General features: G+C 43.6%; 1 long non-coding RNA gene across 1 annotated transcript; it reads left to right on the top strand.

Annotated features, from left to right (window-relative positions):
- The first annotated feature begins 11,901 nt into the window (after positions 1 to 11,901).
- Positions 11,902 to 23,625, top strand: LOC141279588 (uncharacterized). The gene is made up of 4 exons (XR_012334129.1): positions 11,902 to 12,335; positions 12,631 to 13,178; positions 13,278 to 13,429; positions 20,429 to 23,625. It is a non-coding gene; the product is annotated as an uncharacterized lncRNA (long non-coding RNA).
- Positions 23,626 to 25,323: the final 1,698 nt, after the last annotated feature.

A 25,323-nucleotide genomic window follows, 5' to 3' on the forward strand; every position in this document is an offset into this window, starting at 1 on the left:
TTTAAATTTATTTATTTATTTTTGGCTGCGTTGGGTCTTCATTGCTGTGCTTGGTCTTCCTCTAGTTGTGGTGAGCGGGGGCTACTCTGCTGCGGTGCGCAGGCTTCTCATTGTGGTGGCTTCTCTTGTTGCGGAGCACGGGTTCTAGGCGCACAGGCTTCAGTAGTTGTGGCTCGTGGACTCAGTAGTTGTGGCTTGCAGGCTCTAGAGCGCAGGCTCAGTAGATGTTGCGCACGGACTTTGTTGCTCTGCGGCATGTGGGATCTTCCCGGGCCACGGCTCGAACCTGTGTCCCTTGCATTGGTAGGCAGATTCTTAACCACTGTGCCACCAAGGAAGCCCCAGAATAGATGTTTTTGAATTCCCAGTGCATTCAGTTGAGACCCCAGAGAGCCCGTAGAGTAGGATTCAACTAGTCCTACTCTACCTTAAACCTAACAAAGCTTAGAAAAACCCTTGAAATGAACAAGCAGACAAGCTGATCTGCAAGTAAATTCACGGCCTGCTAGAATGAGGCTCCACACTGTTTGAACGAAGAAAACAAGATCCAGACAATAAAAACTAAAACATTCAAAATTGTAAGGAACGGCACCAAGAAACGGGGGAGAGCTTAAACAGGCTTTATTTGGGAACGCTCCCGGGCCCCTGGCCCAACAGAAAGGGGCCAGAGAAGTCACGCCCGGGCGAGGGTTTGGGCAGAATTTATAGGGGAAGAAGGGAAAGGGGTGTGGTGAATCCGGGAGGGCGCAGGTTATTCCTTATTTGGTGGTCTCTTTGGGTATCGTGGCAATAGCCGGTGCCGGTTGCATCAGTCTTGGGACCATTAGTCCCGCCCCTCGAAAGGCGGGAAGGCTGGGCCGGGTGGAAAGTCCCCAGGTCAGTTCCTGTAACTGGGTGGTCCGGAAAGTCTCCAGGTCAGTTTCTGGAACTGGGTGGTCCGGAAAGTCTCCAGGTCAGTTTCAACCTGTGAGTCTGATTGCGTTCCCCTGCCTCGGGCCAGTTGGCCTTACATCCCGACATCTCTGGTGTAATGGGGCGGCGTTCTGATCTCTGGCTACTTCTTGCTGAATGGGGGCGTTGAATGGGGAGTCGGGTGACCAGAGGTCCGAGGCTTAAGGGAGACCACTGGGGGGTTCTGTAGGAAGCAAGTTGTAAGGACCGAGGAGCATTTGGTATGTGGCCACCCGAGAGACTTCCTCCATGCGTCTGCAATGGACCCTAAGAAAACAGGGAGCAAGCATGCTATGAAGAGGGTGCGGTCCGGTTTTGAAAGAGGGGTGTCAAAGAGTCTCTCTCTCGGCGGGCTGAGGGCCTCTACAACTTGGGGGCAGGAGTGGGAAGGGGAGGTCCCGGTGTCGGAGATAGGCAAGAGGGAGGCCGGGTTTGGGGGGGGGGGAGGTCGAGGGAGATAGCAGGGTTTTCAATTAACAGCAGGTGGAACTCCTGGATGCGGGAGGGGCCCAGGAGGGAGAGAGACTTGCGGCCTAGGAGGTCGGCCAGCCGGTGGGAGGAAAACACGGTTAGTGGGTGGGCCAGAGTCAGTTTGAGTGTTTGTTTGGTCAGTTCGGCAGCTGCTAGGGCCCGAAGGCATGATTGCCATCCCCGAAAAGTTGGGTCTAGCTGTTTGGAGAGGTAAGCCACGGGGCGGTAGGAAGGCCCTACAGGCTGGGCAAGGAGTCCAGTGGCTATTCCGGCCCGTTCATCCACAAAAAGGTGAAAAGGTCTGTTTGGTTTGGGCAGAGAAAAGGGAGGAGAAGATATCAGAGCATTACGGAGGGTGAGAAAGGCCTGTCGAACGGCGGAAGGAGAGGTGAGGGGTCCTTGAGGGGTTTCTTTAGCAGCTAGATATAACGGTTTAGTGAGGAGAGCAAAGTTAGGGATCCAGTGCCGGAAAAATCCTACGAGGCCCAGAAAGGAGAGAATTTGTTCCGCTGTTTCCGGAGGCTGGAGTTCACGGATAATCCGGGTGCGGTCGGCTGTCAGACCTTTTGTGGTAGAGGTAAGGTGGAGCCCCAGGGAGGTTACAGAAGATACAGATAACTGAGCCTTGGCTGGGGAGACCCGATAACCGCGAGGGCCAAGGTAATTGAGGAGATCTGCAGTATGTTGTCTTGAGAGGCTGAGAGACGGGCTACAAAGGCAGAGGTCATCTACATATTGAAGGAGTGTGCCGGGGGTAAGGGAGCAGGAAGTGAGGTCCCGTGCCAGCGCCTGACCGAAGAGGCGAGGACTGTCGCAAAAGCCCTGGGGAAGAACTGTCCCGGTGAGCTGACTGGACGTATGAGTATCCGGCTCCGTCCAGGTAAAGGCAAAGAGGAAATAGGAGTCGGGATGTAGGAGGATAGTGAAAAAGGCATCTTTGAAATCCAGAACCGTAAAGTGGGCTGTGGATGGGGGATATGGGAGAGCAAGGTGTATGGGTTTGGTACTACTGGGTGGAGAGGAATTATGGCCTCATTGATTAGTCGGAGGTCCTGGACCAGGCGATAATCCCCAGAGGCCTTGTGGACAGGCAGGATGGGGGTGTTGCAGGGAGAGTCAGTGGGGATAAGGAGTCCCTGGTTTAGGAGTCTGGTGATAATAGGTTGTAGGCCCCTAAGGTTAGTCTCAGAGATGGGAAATTGGGGCCTTGATGGAAATTTGGAGGGGTCCTTTAGGCGGATGAGGATGGGGGAATGGTGTGTTGCTATTACGGGCTTAGAAGTATCCCAAACTTGGGGATTGACTGGGTTCGCTGTGATTGGAAGAGGGGAATAGGAGGGGGAGGGTTCTAGAGACAGGCCGAGAAGAGGAAGCAGGAGTTGGGAGGAGGGGACCTTAGGGTCAAGTCTAACCAGCTGGAGGGAGGCCCCTAAGTGGAAAGGACATCTCGGCCTAGCAAGGGAACTGGGCAGGATGGTCTGACTAAGAAGGAGTCCTTCGATATGACATGGGAGTGGACCGGTCTGGAGTGGGAAGGATGGTTTGCCATCAATACCCATGACTGAGATCTGGGAAGGAGAAACTGGCCCGGAATAGGTAGGCAGGACCGAGTAGGTAGCCCCCGTGTCCACCAGAAATGAGATGGACTTACCCGCTCCCTGTAGCGTTACCCTGGGCTCGGCGAGGGTGATGGGGGTCTTCGAGTCCGGGCGCCGTCAGTCGTCAGCCAATCCCAGCAGTTCGAGTGGTAATGCCGTTGGGTCGGCCTGCCTCCCGCGTGGAGACGCTGAGGGCGGGCCAGTCGTAGGGCACTCACTCTTCCAGGCTTAGAAGGAGGTCGGGGATTGGGACACTGGCGAGCCCAGTGGCCTTCTTTTCCGCATTTGAAGCAGGCCCCTGGCGGGGTTGCCTTTTGCGGACCCCGTGGATGGTCCATGGGAGATGGCCGGCCTCAGGGCGGCTACAAGAGCTTGGGTTTGGAGGGCCACCTTCTGGTGCATCCGAGCCTGTCGGCTGGATTCTGCCACATCCTCACGGCCATTGTAGACTTTAAAGGCCATTTTTACCAGATCTCGAATAGGGGTCTGAGGGCTGTCTTCTGCCTGTTTTAATTTCTTTCGGATGTCCGGGGCTGATTGGGTGATAAAATGGGTGGCTAGGACCGCTGCCCCTGCCGGGGTGTCGGGATCCAGCCGGGTGTAGAGAGTTAAGGCCTCTGTAAGGCGATTGAGAAAGATAGCTGGATTTTCGTTAGGTTCTTGGGTTATCTCTTTTAGTTTTTCAAAATTGACTACCTTATGAGCGGCAGCCTGCATGCCAGCCAGGAGGCATTGGATCATGAGGTCGCGTTTACGACGGCCATCTTGATAAGTCCAGCCTGGATCGGTGCCGGGTACGGCAGTCGCTCCGACAGGCATGGAGTTGTCGGTAAGGTGAACCTGATCTGCATGGTTTCGGGCAGCAGTTTGAATTCTTTCCCTCTCGTAAGGGGTTAGAGTAGAAGATAGGATCACAAAGATATCGTGCCAGGTTAGATCGTAAGCTTGAGAGAGGTAGCGAAATTCTTTGATGTAGCGGGAAGAGTCGGCAGAAAAGGAGCCTAATCGCTTTTCTATTTGAGAGAGATCTTGGAGGGAAAAGGGAACATGAACTCTAACTAATCCTTCCGCTCCTGCTACCTCCCTCAGAGGGTAGAGGAGATTTGGATCTTGGGAGTCGTGAGAGCGTGTATGTGCACTAATTGGTGAAGCAAGGGGCGTGGGAGGAGAAACCGTTGAGGGAGGCGGGGGAGCGGTTGGAGGGGCCGGGGCGGGTTCCGGAGGAAGAGGGACCGCTTCAGGGTAGGGTGGAGGTTGGAGAGGAGTTCTGGAGCAGGGAGAGGCGAGAGATTCGGGTGGGTCGGCTAGTGGAGAGGGGTCATCGTCAAAGGAAGTTAGGGGCTTGGATGTAGGAGATGTCTGTTTGGCAAGAAGGATCTGGGAAGTGGAACAATCGACGCAGAGGGAAGGACGGGAGCGTAAATACCAGAAGGCCTGGACATAGGCGACCTCGGACCATTTGCCCGTCCTGCGGCAGTAATTATCTAGATCACGGAGGATGTTAAAATCGAAAGTCCCTTCAGGAGGCCATTTGGATTGATTGTCTAGAGGATACTGTGGCCAGGCCACAGTGGAATAGAATATGAGCCGTCGGCGACGGAGATCTTGGGAGAAACCGAGGGCTGTAAAATTGGCTAGGAGACACCCCAGGGGCGTCTTAGGATCTGGTTTCGATTGTGAGGTTCCCATGACCCCCAGTCTGTCCCCGAGTGAATGGAGAGAGAGAGGCGTCCCTGGTCTCCGTCTCCAATTCACGTCAGGTCGGAGGGCGGTCAGGCGATTGGGACGTCTCAACAGTTGCCCGAGGCCCGGAGAGAGGACGGAGGAGTCCCTGACGCGGCCGCGATTAAGGACAGGGAGTCCGGTGGGCAGGGACTCTGGGGGTCGGAGGGAACAAGGGAGGGGGACTTACCCCGTTTTCTGCCGGATAGGGTGGATGAGTAGAGGTTCCCTGGTTGTCTCCTGGGCGAGGGGAGGAGCGGCCCGCGCGGTAACCCACGGGGCTTGGTACCCCTCCCGGGTTTCGGCACCAAATGTAAGGAACGGCACCAAGAAAGGGGGAGAGCTTAAACAAGCTTTATTTGGGAACGCTCCCGGGCGGTCCGAGAAAAAGGAGCCACAGAAGTCGCGCCCGGGCGAGGGTTTGAGCAGAATTTATAGGGGAAGAAGGGAAAGGGGTGTGGTTAATCCGGGAGGGCGCAGGTTATTCCTTATTTGGTGGTCTCTTCGGGTATCCTGGCAATATCCGGTGCCGGTTGCATCAGTCTTCGGACCGTTAGTCCCGACCCTCGAAAGGCGGAAAGGCTGGACCGGGTGGAAAGTCCCCAGGTCAGTTTCTGGAACTGGGTGGTCCGGAAAGTCTCCAGGTCAGTTTCAACCTGTGAGTCTGATTGCCTGCCTCGGGCCAGTTGGCCTTACAATAATGTCGAGTATTCAGTTAAAAAGTACTGGGTATACTAAGAAGCTGGAAAGTGTGACCACACTCAGTGGCAGCATCAGTCAACAGAAACTGACCCAGAAATGTCACGCAATGATAAGTTAGGTAAGACTTTAAAATAGCTATCATAAATATGTTCAAAGATTTAAAGGAAAACACAACATGAGGAGAGAAACAGAGACTTTAAAAAGAATTAAATAGAACTTTTAGCACAAATAAAATATATGAAATGAAACAGTTCCTGCATAAGCTTAACATTAGATCAGATACTGTAGGAGAAAAGTACACATAAAACCAGGACAATAGAAAAAAAGAAAAAAGGGAGTAGCAGAAGGCTGAACAAAAGCAAAAAGTCTTAGCAACCTCTTGAACAGTATCAAGCAGCCTAACATAACTGGAATCTTTGACACAGAGAAGAGGTGAGGCGGCAGGAAAAAAAAGTTTTCAACATAATAGCCAAAGTGTTCAGATTTGAAAACTAATATCAACCTACAGACCAAGAAGCTTGGCAAAACCCAAGCAGGATGAGCCCAAACACTTTGGTCAATGGACTTCCCTGGTGGCGCAGTGGTTAAGAATCCGCCTGCCAATGCAGGGGACACGGGTTCAAGCCCTGGTCCAGGAAGATCCCACATGCCGCAGAGCAACTAGGCCCGTGCACCACAACTACTGAGCCTTTGTTCTAGAGCCCGTGCACCACAATGAAGAGCAGACCCCGCTCGCCGCAGCTAGAGAAAGCCCGCACGCAGCAGCAAAGATGCAATGCAGCCAAAAATAAATAAATTAATTAATTAATTAAAAAAAAAAACTTTGGTCAAGAAAGAGATTACTTCTAGTTACGATGATCAGTGTAACTTTCATGTAAGAGACAGATTCTGAGTTTGGCATAGAGTTTTAGGCTGAGAAAGATGAGAGAGCAAAAATCAGGAAGGGAGGAATGGATTAAGCGAAGGTACAGAGGCTAAAAGTACAGGACATAAGTGAAGAACAGAGAAAGATTAGTTTAGGGGGAGTGGAAAATAATGCAAGAAGATCGGTTACAATAAAATTCCCTAAAGCTTAAATATCAATATATGGAAGGAATTTATGATAAGGTAACAGGGATTGGACTTATCCTCCAACTCAAAACAACTAAATATCCAAAATATATGAAATAATAGTTTTTAGAAATTGGACAACAGGTGGCACAAGACAAGGATCCCTGAGAGAAGTGAAACAAATGAGGCGACCCTGTGATGGCCCCAGCTTACTATCTTGGGAAATATTTCAGGTAGCAGTGGTGAAAAATAGAACCTTTCTGTCTCTCTGAGTTGAGAAGACTCAAGTTCGGAGTTTAAAGAGGCCAAAGTGGCTAAAATTCCAGGGCAGTGAGAGGAAAGCTGCAAAGAAAAAGAGCCCTAGAATCTGCAGAGGCTCTTAGTGATTCCTTAGCTGTTCTGATAAGTACACGCATATAAGGAAACTACTTTCAGGTAGGGAAATGCTACTGGAAACGATCAGCAGAACCATCCCAGAGCTCACATAGGGCTTGAAATAGATGACGTTTCCGCCAGCAAGAGTTGAGAGCATTGAGTAGAATTCTCAGAAGAGTATTGCCTCAGTAGTGGAGGCAAGTTAACTTTAGACTAAAGGCTATTCTAGACACAACATACAAAGCTTCAAAGCAAGACTTGGAAATATCAAATTGTTTCCATAGAAGTTAACTGTGTCGCAAAACGAAGTTCAGAATTTTTCAAAGAGGTACAAATATCCCAGAATGTAGCAACATAAAATTCAAATATCTGACATCCAATTAAAAAAAATTAGACCCTCTCCAGAGGGTCCACCTCTAGTATTTAGCAGAGCACTGATCAGAGCATAGATGTGAGGAAACTATCTGAAGCTGGGAAAATAACTACCCAAAAGGATTAAAAAAATCAGAACCTGAATTTCACTTTGGGCCAGGAATATTGTATATACTCACCAGCCAGACTAAAAACACTTAAAATTCATGCGGCATCGGGTAGAGAACTTATAAGTGTTTTGACTTAGGAGTGGAAAATAATTAACCCTAGACTCCATGCTGCTCTCGACCCACCAAACAAATATTTAAAGCCAGACAATAAAAAAAATCAGATTGCGTCCAAGTAACTTCTAAAACAGAGTTCTAAAACAGAGCTCAAGAATATGTATAGGAATATAAAAATTCCAACACAAAAGTAAAATTCAATGTGCAGCATGCAATAAAAAATTACCAGGCATGCAAGGAAGCAGAAAAATATAATTCATAATGAGAAGAATAATGAATTAATCAAAACTAACCCAGAACTGACACAGATACTAGAATTAGAAGATAAAGATATAAAAATGGTTGTTATAACTGTGTCCCATATGTCCAAGACGCTAGAGGAAAGATTGAACATGTTAAGTAGAGACATAGAAGATACTTTTTAAAGCCTCAAATCAAACTTCTAGAGAGGAAAACTATAATGTCTGAGATGAAAAAAATACATTGTCTGAGATTGATGGCAGATTAGACAATGCAGAAGAAAATATTAATGAACTTGAAGGTAAAGCATTAAAAACAAGCTGAGATGAAAGAGTTTTTGAAAAGTAAATAGACCATCCAGAGTTATAGGACAACTTCAAGTGTCCTAATGTAATTGGGGTCCCAGAAGAAGAGGAAAGAGATGAGAAGAAAGAAAAAAAAATGAAGAAGTCGTGACTGAAAAATTTCCAAATTTGATAAAATTCTAAATCCACAAATCCAAGAAGTCTGACAAGGACAAGAAACACACACAAACACACACACACACACACCAAAGAATACCACAATCAAATTGCTCAAAACTATTGTTAGAAGATCTTAAAAGCAGCCAGACAATAACGACATATTTTATACAGTGGAACAAAGCAAGGAAGACAAAAGATTTCTTGATGAAAATAGTACAAGTGAGAAGACAGCAGAGCGACATCTTTAGGGTGCTGAAGGGAAAATATTGTCAATCTGTCATTCTACACCAAGTGGAAAGCTTCATGAAATCCTTCCTAAGCACGTCTGTTCTTTGGCCAAATTTCCATTCTGGACGCTAGCTGCCTTTTCCCTTCCCTTTCTTTCCACAGCCACTCCCATCCTGAGTTGTTCCATCCTGAATCGTCCCAAACAATTCAGCTCTTGAGAGAATATCCAGCAAACAAAAGTGTAATAGCAGATCAGCCCCATTTGGAAATTAATTTCATGACCACCACTTTTTATGTAAGCTTGATCCTTTCAGATGTTACCCTCTCACCTAGCCCCCTTCACCGGAAGGAACTCATCAAAGTATCTAGTAGACAAAACAAATCTCCACTGAGGGAGAATTCTGCTACTTAGAAAATAATCTTTTCTTTCTCTTGTTACCTATAAAAATTGGTAAAATCGCAACGATTGGTTTGGGAGAGAGGGGAATAATAAGTGTAATTCAGTGCTCTGATCTGCGGGCCTCTCGCTCTTGTGGCCTCTCCCGTTGTGGAACACAGGCTCCGGATGCGCAGGCCCAGCAGCCATGGCTCACGGGCCCAGCTGCTCCGCGGCATGTGGGACCTTCGCGGACCGGGGCACGAACCCGTGTCCCCTGCATCGGCAGGCGGACTCTCAACCACTGCACCACCAGGGAAGCCCTAGCGCTCTGATCTTGAAGTTACAGTGGTCCAATTCAAGGGGAAAAGCACAAGTGAAAGACTGGGTTTTTAATGAGACATCAGGATTAGTGATAGTGATTTGAGAGTTAGTTACATGGAGATAACAGTTAAAATTTTGGGAATGGGTAAGATTTCTAAAGTAACAGGTGAAGGCAAAGCACAAAGGTCCAAAAACAGGAAAGGCTAAAAATTGATGCTTTTTGGCAAAGAAGGAAAAAATGCTTGAGAAAGAAAGAAGGTAATCCTAGAGGTAAGAAGAAAACTGGGAAGGTGTCTTGGCAGCTAAGAGAAGATGCTGACCAAAAAGAGATGGTGGGGACTTCCCTGGTGGCGCAGCGGATAAGACTCCGCGCTTCCAATGCAGGGGGCCCGCGTTCGATCCCTGGTCAGGGAACTAGATCCCATATGCATGCTGCAACTAAGAGTTCGCATGCTGCAACTAAGGAGCCCATGAGCCACAACTAAAGCAGCCCGCCTGCCACAACAAAGGAGCCAGCTAGCTGCAGCTAAGAAGCCCACGAGCGGCAACTAAAGGAGCCCACCTGCCACAATTAAGGAGCCAGCTAGCCTCAACTAAGGAACCTGCCTGCCACAACTAAGGAGGCTGCCTGCCACAACTCAGGAGCCCGCCTGCTGCAACTAAGGAGCCTGCAAGCTGCAACTAAAGTAACCCGCCTGTCATAACTAAGACCCGGCACAACCAAGTAAGATAAATTAAAAAAAGAGAGAGAGAGAGATGGCAATGGGATTTAAAAGGACATAACAAGGTCAACCAAATTAGGACTGAGTGAACTCACTGGTATCATTGATTAGAGGAGCAGATGTGAAGCATTCATCTGTCGAGCACAGGGGTGCAGAGAACAAGGCAAGAGTTCAAGAGAACGATACAGTTGAATAAAGTCTTATCCCAAGATAATGTATGTGATTATGTTTGAAAGCCAAGAGGAGTAAATCTGTGAAGACGGGAAAATTGAAGATGCTAAAGAGAGAAGTTAATTGAGAAACAAGGGAAGCCTGAGGAAATTAATCCTGGGGCACGAAGAGAGGGGGATCTCTTCCTCTAAACCAGGAGAAAAAGAATTAGAAATGTCTAAAGGATAGATTTGCAGTGAAGAAGGCCAATAAACATAATGAAAAATGCTTAATCTAACTAAAGTTCAGTGAAACGTGAATTTTTTTAAGTAAAACACCATTTCACCCATCAGATTGGCAAACTTAAAAGAATCGATAATATCCGACGCTGGGGAGTATGTGGGGAAATACAGACTCTCCCGCACAGCTGGAAGGTAAGCTCAGTCTTTGTGGAAGGCCATTTGGCAACGTTTATTAAAAATGCACATAACATGTTACTCAACAATTCAAAGAAACAATTCCATAAAAATATATGTACAAGTAGGCAGAAAATTCTGTCAGGATTTATGTGATAGCATTGTTTATAAATGGCAAACTATAGGAAAAACGTAAATACCCATCAGTATAGTAATGGACAAATAAATATCTATAACATACTATGCTATGCAGCAGTATTGCTGAACAAAATAGAGCAATATGTGGTGGAAATATTCCCAAGATACGCTGTTAAGTAAAAAAAGAAGGCTGCCAAATAATATGTATGAAGCAATACGACTTATATCAAAACACATTGACAGTCCCATGTGCAAAGCAGTTGATTCGTGTACACACACACACACACATCTACATGTGCATTCATCCAACCAGTTGTAACCGGGTACCTACTAGACATGCGTGTAGCGTATTTTGATAAGAGATTCAAATGTATAGAGAGAAAAAGGGCTGGAAAAACGCACACCGGATTGATAATAATGGTTATTTGTGGGAAAATAAAGCAGGAGAGGGAAGTGTCGAGAAAGCCTTCGTTTGATCGTCAGTGTTGTATTTTTGAGGTAGATGTATTTGTGTGATGTGTATTGAGTACAACTGAAGGAGCCCAACTCTCACTAAACTTTTGAGCAGGTAACTAAGTGAATTACAGTCATTAGGCTCAAACTCCATCTTTTTTTTCTTCAGGTCATAATAAATAACCTATTGAGAACATCAAAAAAGGTGCCTGAGTACTTCAGGTTGACAGGAAGTCTGGATGCCCAGTGAGGGATAAATACGTGAAAGTCAGAGAAGGAATGGCGTGAGTGAACGATCCAGGAGAGGGAGAGGAATACGTGGAACATGGAAATGCTGACAGAAAACATGTTGAGAAAGAACTGTCTGGTAAGATGAAGACACTCAGTGTTTGGCCCAAGTGGTGTGAGGTCTAAGCTCTTGGGGGGTCACTCAACAGATAGACTGTGCTCATTAATGAATGCCAGGACATGAATCAGTTACTGAATCATCTTTGGATGTTCAAATGGGTCAGCAGAGGTTGCTAAGCTATAGATTTCAGGAGGGCTGTGGACATAAAAGGGAAAGACTTAAAATAATGAGGAGCAGAGGAAGGGTGGTAGAAATGGCCCAAAGTAAGGTCAGTCCCACCCACCCCCTACCTCTTATAATGCTGGTTTGGGGGAGCTCTCAGTGGGAGAGAAAAGTAGGAGGAACAGTATTGAAAGAGGAGGACTCGATAGGCAAAGCTGTGAATCTAGAAAAACGTTAAGGGAAAAAAACAGTATGTGCAACAGAGCAGACACCAACTGCATAATATGAACACATCGCGGATGAGACTGGGTGCTACCAGCGGGATGGCTAATAAGAACGAAGTCAAAGCAGCCAAGGAGAAAGGGTGCTGCCCTGAGCTCTGGGTGTGGTTCATTGGGATACGGAGACAGTTGGGGAAGGGAGCGAAAAGCAGAGCCATTCAGGGAAAGTCATAATGAGAACCAGGGTGTCTCCTTGCCGTCATTCCTGGAGCAAGGTGTCTCAAAGCGGGAAAATCAAGTTCAGGAGGGGAGAGACCACGCACACACACGCTTTCTTTCACACACACACCCTAAGATTCCAAATGCAAGACTTGTAATGAGTCATATTAGTAGCAACAATTATTTGACCGGTCAGGTATGTTTTTTTATTTTTTTTAACATCTTTATTGGGGTATAATTGCTTTACAATGGTGTGTTAGTTTCTGCTTTATAACAAAGTGAATCAGTTATACGTATACATATGTTCCCATATCTCTATTTTTGATGACATTACAAAGAGCAGTGGATGTGAGAGGATGTGAGAAAACTTCATTGAGATCTCCCTTTAGAATCTTGCTGTGTTCAAAGGTATGTACTAGATTATAACCGTGTTATCTTTTACTGAGGGAAGTTGAGACAAGCCGTTTGGAAAAGTTTCAGGAAAGTAAAGAGTCACTTTAAAAAGTGTCTTATAAAAATAACAGTAAAATTCATGTGCCAGTTGAAAATAAATGATAAAGAAATTCCCCAAACAAGTTTTAAAAATTAGTGGACTAAAGAGATATAAGGAATGGGCAATTTCTTTTTTCTAACGGATAACGTATTTTGAGATTTGCTGTGTCCAGGTGTAATCAAGTTGTTTTCACATCTTATCACCCTTAAGGTATAGCTCCACCATCCTGACAGGTGGTTGGGATTTGTCCCAGTTAACAAATGAGGGCACTGAGGCTTGGAGGGACTAAGTCACGTGCCCCAGCTCACACCACACCGGCGACACCTGGGCTCCACCTACTGCAAAGCTGACCGACTGCAAAGCTCCTGTGTTTCACTGTCTGTACTACGTTAATCCCCAGCATAGAGTGAGGGCAGCAGATTCACGTCGCTGCTGTGCAGAGAGGTATGCATTTCTCCCTCCCTAATATCCATCAGTGCTTACTCTTCCTTGCGTGCTGTTCATAGTGTTGAAACAGCTTGATCCTGACAAACACCCTATGCTGCAGTTATCAGCCCCCTCTCTGCAGATAAGCCCAGGCACAGATGAGTTTGATGATTCTGCCCACGGTCACAAGATTAGCAAGTAGTTGAGACAAGAGACCCAGCCAGGCAGTCTGTCTCCCGAAGCTCGTCGTGGTGGTGAAGAACCATGGCAATGCGAGTGGTTGATGTTGCTTCCCCCACGGAGAGAGAAACAAGAAAACGCTAGGATCGGAGGCAAGAGATGAAATTTCTTTTAAATTTTCCTCTTCACAAGAGTGTTGAGGAGACAAAAGAACCACAAAATTGGGTTTTCTGTTAACATATACATTTCAGATATTTGAAAGACAATGGGGATTTCACAGAAACTGAGAATTTCAGGATTCCCAGGTGATTCTGCGAAACAAGGGCCTCTAAGCAAAGCCAGATATGCTCACAGGAAAAGTTGTGACGGGATCAAGGAATATGAGAAAGAAAAGATTTCCAAGGTAAGTTTAATCAAGTACAAAGATAATGATAATTGTAACAAACGTTATTGAGTGCGTACTCTGTGCCGGACGTTGTTGTAGATAACATGCTCCCCGCTAGGCTGGATGGTCAGGAGATACCCTCAGAACCTCCTACAGCCAGTGGATGAAAGATTGGATACGATGACCTTATATCTCTGCAAATGCAGTTCATTCAAAAAATGTTATTAAGTGCATACACGCCTACTCTTTGAATGATTGTAGAGTCTATGATTCTAGAAATAAAACAAGATTCTAAGAACATAGCAAGAGAAACAAATTGCTTGAAGAGCTGGTTATAATAAAACAAGACAAGCAAACACACATATACACATATATATACACACACACAAATCTAGATAGAAGATATCCACTATGTGCGTATGTGGAATTTAGGAAAAAACATACAGTGAAGGTTACACCAAGGAAAAAAACAAAATTTCTAGGAACATTGTCTGAGGACTACCAGCTGATTTAATGAGGCATAAGACGCAGTCAGTAGCAGATCTACTCAGGGCTCAGAAAGGGCCTAGGGATATGCACTTTGATAAAGAACCTTCCTCCACTTTTTTTTTTTCCTTAAGCTAGAAGTCTCCTAAAGATGTCATTACTTCATTTGATCACAGTGGTAAAAAAAACAATGGGCATTGTATCTGAGTATGTCTGTGAAGCCTTACTCATTAAAATATCTGTCTGTATTGGAAGTATATTTACTTGTAATACCTCTCTACCCATAAAGACATAAATAGGACATTTGATATGACCCAATGCCTGATGGAAGCAAAGTGAACGTTTAGAGTAACCTAGGCATTCCTGCATTGCTAGGGTGTGGTCTTTGGAGAAGTAAAGCTCCGTCCTTCCCTAAGGATTTTGAAAAGTAAGAAGTTAAGGTGAGGTGTGGTCCTGCTAATGGCTGAATAAAGCAATCAGTAAGATATTAGTGATAGGGTCTCCCTCCTCCAGTTCTCCTCCAAACCATCCCTCAGGTCCTTGGTGAAGTAGCTGAGGCAAGCCCTACAGTAGAAGGCTGTGTCACCATATGGAAAACACACACACGCACACCCAAGAGAGAAGCCATGTTATGTAAGGTCCAGTGCTGTGTGTGGCTTTCACTAAAAGTCCTGAAAGGAAATCAGTGTGTCCATTCTTTCTCCCTTCCTCTGTTCTGCTTCCTGGTACCTCAGCGGGATGTCTTTCACTCAATCCTGGGTTATCAGTACCCTAGGAAGTACAAAGCCAAAAGTCCTTCTGGGTCCTAGATCACCATGCAGCGTCTACAACCGCCCTGCACTACTTACATTCATGCTTTTATGTGAAAGAGAAAATTCTGTCTTGCCCAAAATCACCTCAAAGCCTTTTTACCAGCTCTAGACTGCCTCACTCTGGGCTCCTTTTATGCAAATTTTTAAAGACTGGGTGTTTTTAAAGCCATGATTATTTAACATCTCTTACCAGCAGAAGAATGCATAACCTGATTGATATAGACTCAGACAGGACATCCTTGTTTTAGACACTTGCCTCGCTCACTGACTTCGTAAGACAACACATGGACCGTGCTCAGAGTTGATTTCAGGGCACAGATGTAGGACACAAGGACTGCTTGAGTGGGTCTAGTGACAATTATTCATAATCAAATGTGTTATAGAGCTGAACGTTGATGTGAAACAATGGCTGCTTTTAACAGATGAGGGTGTACTCCAGCACAGGAAGAACAGAGGGAAAAGAACAGAGGGAGAAGAAAACAAGGCTCCTAATATAAAATATTCTGTGTAGCCAGCATTTCATCCCAAAGATCCTAAATCTATAGAAAGAGTCAAGGCAGAGGCACCTCTGGACAATCGTTTCACTTGTTCAACCCAAGTTCTCTTTGTCCTATAATTTCTGGACCTAACTTTCTTTCTTTTTTTTTCTGGGGGTGATTTTATTTTATTTATTTATTTATTTATTTTTACATCTTTATTGGAGTATAATTGCTTTACAATGGTGTGTTAGTTTCTGCTTTATAACTAAGTGAATCAGTTATACATATACATATGTTCCCGTATCTCTTCCCTCTTGCATCTCCCTCCCTCCCACCCTCCCTATCCCACCCCTCCAGGCGGTCACAAAGCACCGAGCTGATCTCCCTGTGCTATGCGGCTGCTTCCCACTAGCTATCTACCTTACGTTTGGTAGTGTATATATTGGACCTAACTTTCTAATAATTGTAATATTCACCTTTCCATATTCATGGTTATCCCTTTAAATACCCACAATGTTTATTAAGCTCGGTCTTTCTTCTTTATTTTTTTCAAAGCTCTGTCCCTTCCTTCCTGCCAACTTGTTATCAAAACCCCCAGAGCTCTTGAGGGAACCAGAAATGTGTCCTCTCCGTACCTGGGTTGTATTCATATAAAGACTCGGTGGGAATGGGGCTGAGCAGAAAATCACTTAGCCACAGGGGTGGTGTACAGGGAGCAGATGATGTCAGTCTTGTGGATAAATTGCTCACACACAGATGTTCCAATAAGTCTGTAATTAAAAGGAAATCTGAATGCTTGGGCCAGGGGAAATAAATTCCCCAAGGCCAATCCTCTGTTGGTCTCTTTGATCATCTTCAGTAATGGGTCAATCAGACCACCTGCCCAAAGCTCTCCACGTGATGCGCTTGTTTTCCCTGTGTCCTAGCTAGGGCCTGGGGATTTAGATTACCCTTGCATTCGAGAGGCCTGGATTAGAAGGAGAGAGAACAATAATACTTACCATTTAAATACTCCATGTATACCGTGAAGGGGAGGAAATCTTTTCCCTTCTTCTATTCTCGGTTCTTTGGCTGGTCCAGCAATTAAACTGGCATTAGACAGATTCACAGGAGAAAGAAAAATAAATTTCATACATACAGGAACCCCAAAGGTAAGAGGCTCTAAGACATTAAGGCAACTGAGGTTTATATGCCATCCTGAGCAAAGGTGAAGGGGGGAGGGGTTTGGGGACTTCCAAGGGGAGGGATACAATTCACAGGAAGATGGGAAGAGCAGATGTTTGCCATGCCCTGCAGCTAAGTCTTTCTGATATAAAAAGTTATCTCTGGTATTAGCTGTCTTCCTGGTAGAGGCCCTCTATCTAAATGCTTTTAGGCATTTAAGGGAGGTGTCAAACAAACAAACCAAAACACCTCTTCCTGAGTCTGTTAGACCTTGATTGTCATCAGCCCAAAACAATCCACGTGGCAAAGTGGCATATTGGGGGGTCACATTATCCACTCCCCCTCAGTGACTTCTGTGTATTTTTACGTATATTATCTCATTTAATCCTCATAAGGATTTTGAGAGGCAGGCAGCTGATTCTTTTATTTTCTTAATAATTCATTATTTTTTAAACAAAATTTACTGCATATTTAGATTGTGATAGGCATGTATGAAGTATATGTTTAACCTTTACAAGACTCTAATACCTAGACCATATCTTACAGTTGAGGAAATGAAGGCACCCAGTTAGTAAGTGCTAGCGGTAAAAATAAATTGGCAAATATTTTTTTAAATGATAAGACCTACTGCTGATGGGCTTATAAGACAGTATGGTATTTCAGTAGGGCAATTTGGTATACATACATAAAGTCATCAAAAAGCAAAAGATCTTTGGGTCAGTGAGTCCACTTCAAGGAATTTGATCTAAGAAAATCATCAGACATTTAACATCCCAGGTACAGGAATGTCAATTGCAGGGTTATTTATAATTGTCAAAAACAATACTGAAATAAGTTAAATATTCGACCAGAGAAAGTTGTTTGGGACTTCAAAGGGGAGGGATACAATTCACAGGAAGTATCCCTGTATACTATAAAGTATTCTATAAAATGAAATATTTTTCACATATCATAACTTGTTTTAGGAGACTATTTAATGATACAGAAAATAGTTATATAGGCATGGAAAAATCATTTATTGCAAAGTGAAAAACACAGAGCTTTTAGTTCAAGATGATAGTTTGAAGAAAATCATTTATCTCCCTTTGGTCCCCCCAAAAAAGGCAACAAACTATTGAAATATAAGTTTTGGTAAAGAGCATAAAAGTGAAGAAATTAGTATGATTGCTGAACACTGGAAGGAAAATACTAGCAAAGCAAGATTTTATGAGTTTCTGAAAGATCAAAGATGGCTCCAGCCAAATTGATATATGAATGAGAGTGAGTAGAGACACGGCTCAGCACCGCTCAAGGAGAAAGCAGCAGCTGAGGCAGGGCTACAGCAGCTGTGGACAGAGTTCCTTACACCCACAGGCATGTAGTCAGAGCGTGAGAAAGAACTTAATGCAAGACAATGGGTTTAAGAACTACATGTTCAATGCCTGCTGAGTCAGAGCCTCTCCTTTCTGACCTCTGCACGTATGAATGTGTTTAAGGAAAATGTCTATAACGTGAAGCTGGAAAAATACCTTTCAGAAGAATTAAACTGTCAACCTACGAGGGGCAATGGCTTCTAGAAGAGGTTGCCAGCTCGCTTACCTTAAAGCCTGGCAGTCCACACACCACACCCACACAGAGCGTGTGCAGTCTTCTCATACAGGAGAGAGGCCACACTATCAGAGGAAATGTAGTCAGTTATAGGCAATTTATGTTTATTTCATGAACATGATTGGACCACTGAGTATCAGTAGACATTTGGTTTTTCAAGAAAAACAGCTGTGGCAAAGACAATGCTACAGATTCATCAAACCATTTTAGTAACCTCTTGGGAGTCCAGGAAAATTACATTTCACACACCCCTTGCATCTAGATGCAGCCAGACAGCTAGTTCTGAATAGTGGAATGTGAACAGAAACATATGCCGTTTCCAGGCTTGGCCCCAAACGCGGGATCTCCCACATGTGCTCTTCCACCTCACCTGTTGTGGCAACGGTGAGAAGCTTTGGTTAGCCATGTCCTGGATCTCAGGGTCACCCCTCATAGAATAGCTGTACAGGTGAGCCTCCTGGCCAGAAAGATACGCACTGGCCTTTAGGTGAAGAGAAAACTAAACAAGACAAACAAAGAACACACAACTTCTGCAGGGTTAAAGCACTAAGAATTGGGGGATTGTTATAACAGGTATTATTAATTACTCTTCCTTATGTAGTAATATAAAGGAAAAGACCAAATAAAACGGAATATTGACTCCAGAGGAAACAGAGATAGTTCAGGCTGTTGACACAAATAAACAATCTATAATAAGAATAAAAGAGAGTTTTATTCAGTCTAAACTGAGGACTATAGTCTGGGAAACAGCCTCTCAGTAGCTTTGAGGGGACGGTTCCAAAGAGGTAGGAGAAGAGCCAGTATACACTTGAATTCTTTCAGCTGGGAAATACCCGTAGTCAAGCATACATCTCTGTGAAAGATTACTGATGATCACAAAGGTCTCAAGTTAATGATTTTAGTGTTTTGCTTTGTATGGGAAGATGCAAGAATCGGAGGTCACTGAGATTCTTCCTTAGATATACATCTTAACTTTGTAGGAGCCAGAGCCTGTAAATCCAAATAATAGACGCTCCGTTCTGTTCTTCCCAGCCTGAATGCCCCTCAAGGCACACTGTCGTGGGTGACTGCAGTGAACTGCAACTTAACGCTCTGCATAACTGGATGAGCGACACTCTTTCCTTTAATGGTTAAAGCAGATATACGATGTATGTTTGACAGGCCATAAGACAGGCTGTTTTAGTTAGCATGATGTTCAAGCCAAATTATGTGTAAGCCAGAATGACTTCCCCGTACCTTAATATGTGAACATTTCTTCCATCAAGGGCAAAGACAGGGACCTTAACTGAATTTTAAGTCTCTTTTCTCTTTTCAGAAAAGTTTGAGGATATGTTGTATTCACTGATTAACAAAAGGATAAAATGAAAAAATCAACGAGAGAGTCACTGGAAGTAAAAAACTATTACTTAAATGAAAATTTCAGGAGAAAAGCTGCAAAAATTAGACCCCCCCCCAAAAAAAATCAAACACATAAAAAAGATAAAAAGCATGTGGGGAAAAGTTTAGCAATAAAGGGTACATGTTTTTGACATATATTCATAAAGTTGTCCCTATGTTAACTTGAGTGAATGATCCCTATGACCGAAGGGAAGTCTGGGAGCTGTTGCATAATGGTGTCGAGCAAGGCTATGCCTAGAACCCAGAGCATCCCCTGGGATGCCTTGTAGTGTTCCTCTGTCCAGTATTCCTAGATAATGAAAACTGCAGCATCCCAGTGAAGCCAGGACCCCCCAGGCTCAGATCCTCTGGGAATGAAGGTGTGATTCATCCAACCAAAAAAGAACTCTGTCTTGCTGAGATGCTGGTGGAGGGTAAAGGGAAAGTGGAATCTGGTGCAGGATGGGGTGCGTATAAGAAGGGTGCAATGACTGTTCATTTAGACTTCATGACCAGCGGTGGAAGCAAGGACCGAGGCAGCCATGTTTTGGGTTATTCAATGCTTTCTTTTCCTGCCTTCCCTGCGACATACACATAATGGGAAGAACCCTGGAACAGTGGCTCACATGTTAGTTTTCAGGTATGTCCCACTCAAACCACTGTTCTGTCTGCTAAAAATCAGATAGCTGCCTTCTCTGATCCTTGGACTGTTGCATCCACATGAACAACCTCTGATTTCATAAACCACCAGAGGATACCAGGGTAACCTTCATGGCTGTAACAAGCAAACTCTAATACCCATTAAAGTCCTAAATGGGTATTCCTGGTTGATGGCAATCACCTCTCGAAGGAATATTTCAGAGACCGTGGAGTTGTTATTTTTCTCATCTGCCTTTTAAAAAGTGTGATTTCCAAGACCCTTCTACTCATTTATATCAAGTCAGTAAAAAGAAAAGAGATCATAGATGAAGTACATCTGCCTATTAAGCTTCTTGACCAGGAGGTGACACAGGTTACATCTAGTTGCAGATGTTGAGGCGGAACTCATCACCCGACTCCTCCCCGCTGAATTCTCTCCCTTCGGCGTTACCGTGTCTTTTTTATTTCCCCAGATTCTTCTCCTTCTATCTCAGAGTGCACATGAAAATCTTCAACTGGCCCGCCAGGCAAAGCTCTATGGTGATTTTTACATTTTACAAAAAGGAACACAGGTACTAACAGCCTATGACCGTGATCTAAAGAACGGTAACTCAGGTTCTTTGCAGCCTTTTATTAAAGATACACGCCCTCATCCGCCAATAGTTTCTTCAGGGATCTGGTTTGCTTACAATTTTGCTTCATTAGTAGATTAGAAAGAAAGTTATCCTTTAACATTTTAAATAAGACAAAAATAATCGTTGGGACTTCCCTGGTGGTCCAGTGGTTAAGACTCCGCGCTTCCAATGCAGGGGGCACTGGTTCAATCCCTGGTCAGGGAACTAAGATCCTACATGCCCGTGGAGCAGCCCAAAAAATTTTTTTTAAATCCTTAATGGATTTTCCCATAAGACTCCTGGGAAACAAACATAAGTGTCCTGCCCGAGGCAGAGTAACATTTATGACCATGATGTACCCTCCTTTTGGTAGAATAGGAGCCTGTGGAGATCCAGCTGTGAGGCCACCACCAACACCCCTGTTGTCATGACCCACCCCACCCTCCATGATGAAGCCAGAGACAGGAAGTAGTGTTGCTGACAGCTGCATCTTTGACCAGTACAATTTATTGAGAAGAAAGCATGATTTCCTTCTACAGCTCTCTTTTTTCCTTTCGTATCCTGAAATTGACATCTAATTGCTATTTTAAAAATAATTAAATACAAACCCCTAAACACTCACCCCTTTATTATGTAAAGCAATTCAGCCCTGCCCATGTCTCTATACTCAAATTTACATGTGCAGATAATAGCCAAAAAGAAAAAAAAAGTGACAGCAGTGACAGCCCACCTGATTTAAGCCCTGGATATAGGGGGCAGCTTGGGAGCAACCTGCTGTATTTGAGCATGGCGTGTTGCAATTGCTCTTACCCCAGAGAGCTTAGCAATACGTTTCCTCCAAACACAGCACAACAGAACAGCTTTCCCTAAGGAGGATTTTCAAACCAGCTGCTAAGAAGAAAAAAAACCCAAACATTCTCTGTCATGTTATACTAACTTCTACTGCTTGAATGTTGTTGTCTGCCAACCAATTTCTTAGCAGCCTTTTTTGGAAACTATTCAATGGCATTTAACAGATGGAAAAACCCTAGATCACAGAGAAAGACACATCAGAAGCATACACAAACTTATCGGAGTCCCAACAAAAACAGTCTTAATCATTTATTTACAAAGACATGAACTTGTTTCTATTTGGAAAGATAGACTAAGCTACACGACTGGAGAATACACTTATTAATAACAAAGCAGATTAGGAAGGAATAGGCACATAGTAAAATAACTTCAATATAGTTAACGTGAACTAGAGAAATTGCCCATTGTAAGTAGCGCTGAATCTACCAGCCTCACCACCGCTATCATTACTACTAAAAGAAGAAAACGCTTTTGACTAGGAGAATTGGTTTTTAAATACGCTCACAGAATACATTTTGTCAATATTCTGCCAGGTATTCAGAATCTAAATCATTCACCAAAGAAGCTATTCTAAAATCTTAAACTTTCTAGTCAAATGAGAAAAGAAAAGTAAAAACAGGAGCAAACCTCACTTTTTTGTTGTTCATCCCTTGAACTATTAATAATTGCAAGAAAATGTATTGCCAATTATTAGGCATGTAAGTCCATCATATTTCTCACTCTGTTAATTTATTTGAAGACTGTTACAAGACATGTAGATTCTCAGAGGAAACTTTGTTTGCTTACCATGATTATCAGTCTTCAGATGAATCACCTAAAATCAGAATGTGCTGCTGTGTCCCTTCCGAATCACTTAATCCCTACCAAATTCCGGTTAAAGAAAATGATGGCTCTTGGAGACCATTAGGAATAATTATCCCTTCGACAACAATTTGATCATGGATAATTATGTGATGTAACAATAGAATAATTAGACTTCTTTCTCTGCATTTGTGTGTGGCATAGTCATGCCACATTTGCTAAATTATATTTTTAAATGACCTATTAAAATTAGTCAGCTCTGTAAATGTCATGGCTAGGAAAGGTTTAGGTAATTGCGATGCATGTGGTACTCAAGATTGTATTTTAGTTTCCTTCCTTAATACTGGAAAAATTAATTCAATAAAAACGTTTATACCAAATTAGTTCAATGGGCTAGACACTGCTGGGAGATAAGTTAGCAAACCTGACATGGAAATCATTATGGATCACACAGTCCTGGAGAAGAGAAAGACATTCCTCAAAAACTACACAAATAAATACATATTTACAAAGTAGGATAAAAGTGATGAAAGAGAAAGCATAGTCTTCTGTGAGTATAATAGGATTTCAGAAGTTTTCCCTGAAACAGCCATCTGTGAGCTGAGATTCTTTTATTGTTATAAAATATACATAACTTCACATTTATCATTTTAACCACAATTCAGTGGCATTAAATACATTCACCATGCTGTGTAACCATCGGCACTATCTATATCCAAAAGTTTTCATCTTCCCCAACAAAAATCTGTACCTATTAAGCAATAATTCTTCCTCCCTCCCTCCCAGCCCCTGCCAGCCTTTATTCTGTTTTCTGTCTCTGTGGATTTGCCGCCTCTAGATACCTCATAAAACTGGAATTGTACAATATTTGTCCTTCTATATCTGGCTTATTTCCCTAAGCGTAGTATTTTCAAGGTCCATCCTGGTAGCATATGTCACAGTGTCATTCCCTTTTCTGGGTGAATAATATTTCATCATATGCATATACTGCCTTTTGTTTATCTGTTCATCTGTTCACTTGGCTTGTTCCTACCTTTTGGCTATTGTGAATAATGCTGCTGTGAACATCTGTTCTAGTTCCTGCTTTCAATCCTTTTTTTTTTTTTTTTTTTTTTTTTTGCGGTACGCGGGCCTCTCACTGTTGTGGCCTCTCCCGTTGCGGAGCCTGTGGACCCAGCCGCTCCGCGGCATGTGGGATCCTCTCGGACCGGGTCACGAACCCGTGTCCCCTGCATCGGCAGGCGGACTCTCAACCACTGCGCCACCAGGGAAGCCCTCAATCCTTTTGTGTATATACATAGGAATGAAATTGCTGGGTCGTGTGGTAGTTCTACGTGTAACTTTTTAGAAAACCGCCAAACTGTTTTCCATAGCTGCTGCTGCATCATTTTACATTCCCACCAGCAGGTACACAAGAGGTCCAATTTCTCCACATCCTCACCAACACTTATTTTCCATTTTTTAAATTATAGCCATCTTAGTGAATATTAAGTGGTATCTCGTGATTCTGATTTGCATTTTCCTGATGATGAATGATGTTGAGTGTCTTTTCACGTGCTTATTGGACATTTGTATATATTCTTTGGATAAATGTCTATTCAAGTCCTTTGCCCATTTTTGAATTGGGCTGTTGGGGTTTTTTTGTTGTTGAGTCTTAGGAGTCCTTTACATATTCTGGATATTAAACGCATACCAGATATTTAATCTGCAAATATTTTCTTCCATTCTTTACATTATCATTTTGGTTTCTTGATATTATGCCTTGACATACAAAAGTTCTTAATTTTGATGCAGTCCAATTTATCTTTGTGTGTGTGAGCCTGGCTTTTGGTGTCATGTCCATGAAATCGTTACCAAATCCAAAGTCACAAAGATTTTCCCCAATGTTTTCTTCTAAGAGTTTTATAGTTTTAGCTCTTAAGTTTAGTTCTTTGATTCATTTTAATTTTCATATATAATGTAAGGTAAGGGTCCAACTTCAGTCTTTGGCCAGTTTTCCCAGTGCCATTTGTTGAACAGATTGTCCTTTCCTCTTTCAAGGATCTTAGCGCACTCCTCAAAAATCAATTGACCATATATGTGAGCGTTTATTTCTGGGCTTTCAGCTGAGATTTTTAAGAATAAATAGGAGTTACCTAGATGACAAAAGAGAGAAAAATCCCGCTAAGTAGAACGATTAGTTTGAGCAACAGTAAGTATTGCCTTTCTTTTCAAGGAATGTAGCATTGATATCTCGTTTTTCTATTCCTCTTACACATACTGCATTAAAGTAATCTGGTTTTCTAACATCTCTTCGGGGGGATACTTTGAGTTATTTACTTTACTCTGGGGGAGTCTCCAGCAGGATAATACAGGGTAGCACTAAATCTACTCTCCTTCTTCATCTTGTAACCAAAGTGATAAATAAATATGCCACTTTTTTTCCTTCTAGTATCCGACAGGGAGTGGTGATTCAGAAAAGCACAACTCAGAAGACAAAACATTAATTCTCATAAAAAGTACAGGACAAAATTATAAGAAGAAAAAAACCTAATTATCTAACAATTAGTAAAGCCCACCTTGCCTATAATAAAATTAGTAATTACATTATTCTGAACAGCAGTGTTAGAAAAGCTCCTTCTAGGCAATTAAAAAATTTGTTGGAGGGAAGAAAGGGGCAGTTAGTGTTGTTGTAGGGTTTTTTTTGGTTTGTTTTTTTGTTTTTTTTTGCGGTACGCAGGCCTCTCACTGTTGTGGCCTATCGCGTTGTGGAGCACAGGCTCCGGACGCACTGGCTCAGCGGCCATGGCTCACGGGCCCAGCCGCTCCGCGGCATGTGGGATCTTCCCAGACCGGGGCACGAACCCGCATCCCCTGCATCGGCAGGCGGACTCTCAACCAGTGCGCCACCAGGGAAGCCCCTGTTGTAGGGATTTTATGAGCGTTAACATGGGAAATTTCTGTAATTTCCACTAGTTTTATTTAACATTCTGCATTATCTGTCAAATGTCTCTACTTCATTCATCTATTTTGAATGAGATGAATAAACATAATCCAGTTAAGAAATGTACTCTATTTTCCAACATGGAAATAAACAATTTCATGTTTTCATTTAAAGTGGT

This window comes from Tursiops truncatus, chromosome 9 (genome assembly GCF_011762595.2).
Source record: "Tursiops truncatus isolate mTurTru1 chromosome 9, mTurTru1.mat.Y, whole genome shotgun sequence".
In the NCBI taxonomy this organism is placed as follows: domain Eukaryota; kingdom Metazoa; phylum Chordata; class Mammalia; order Artiodactyla; family Delphinidae; genus Tursiops; species Tursiops truncatus.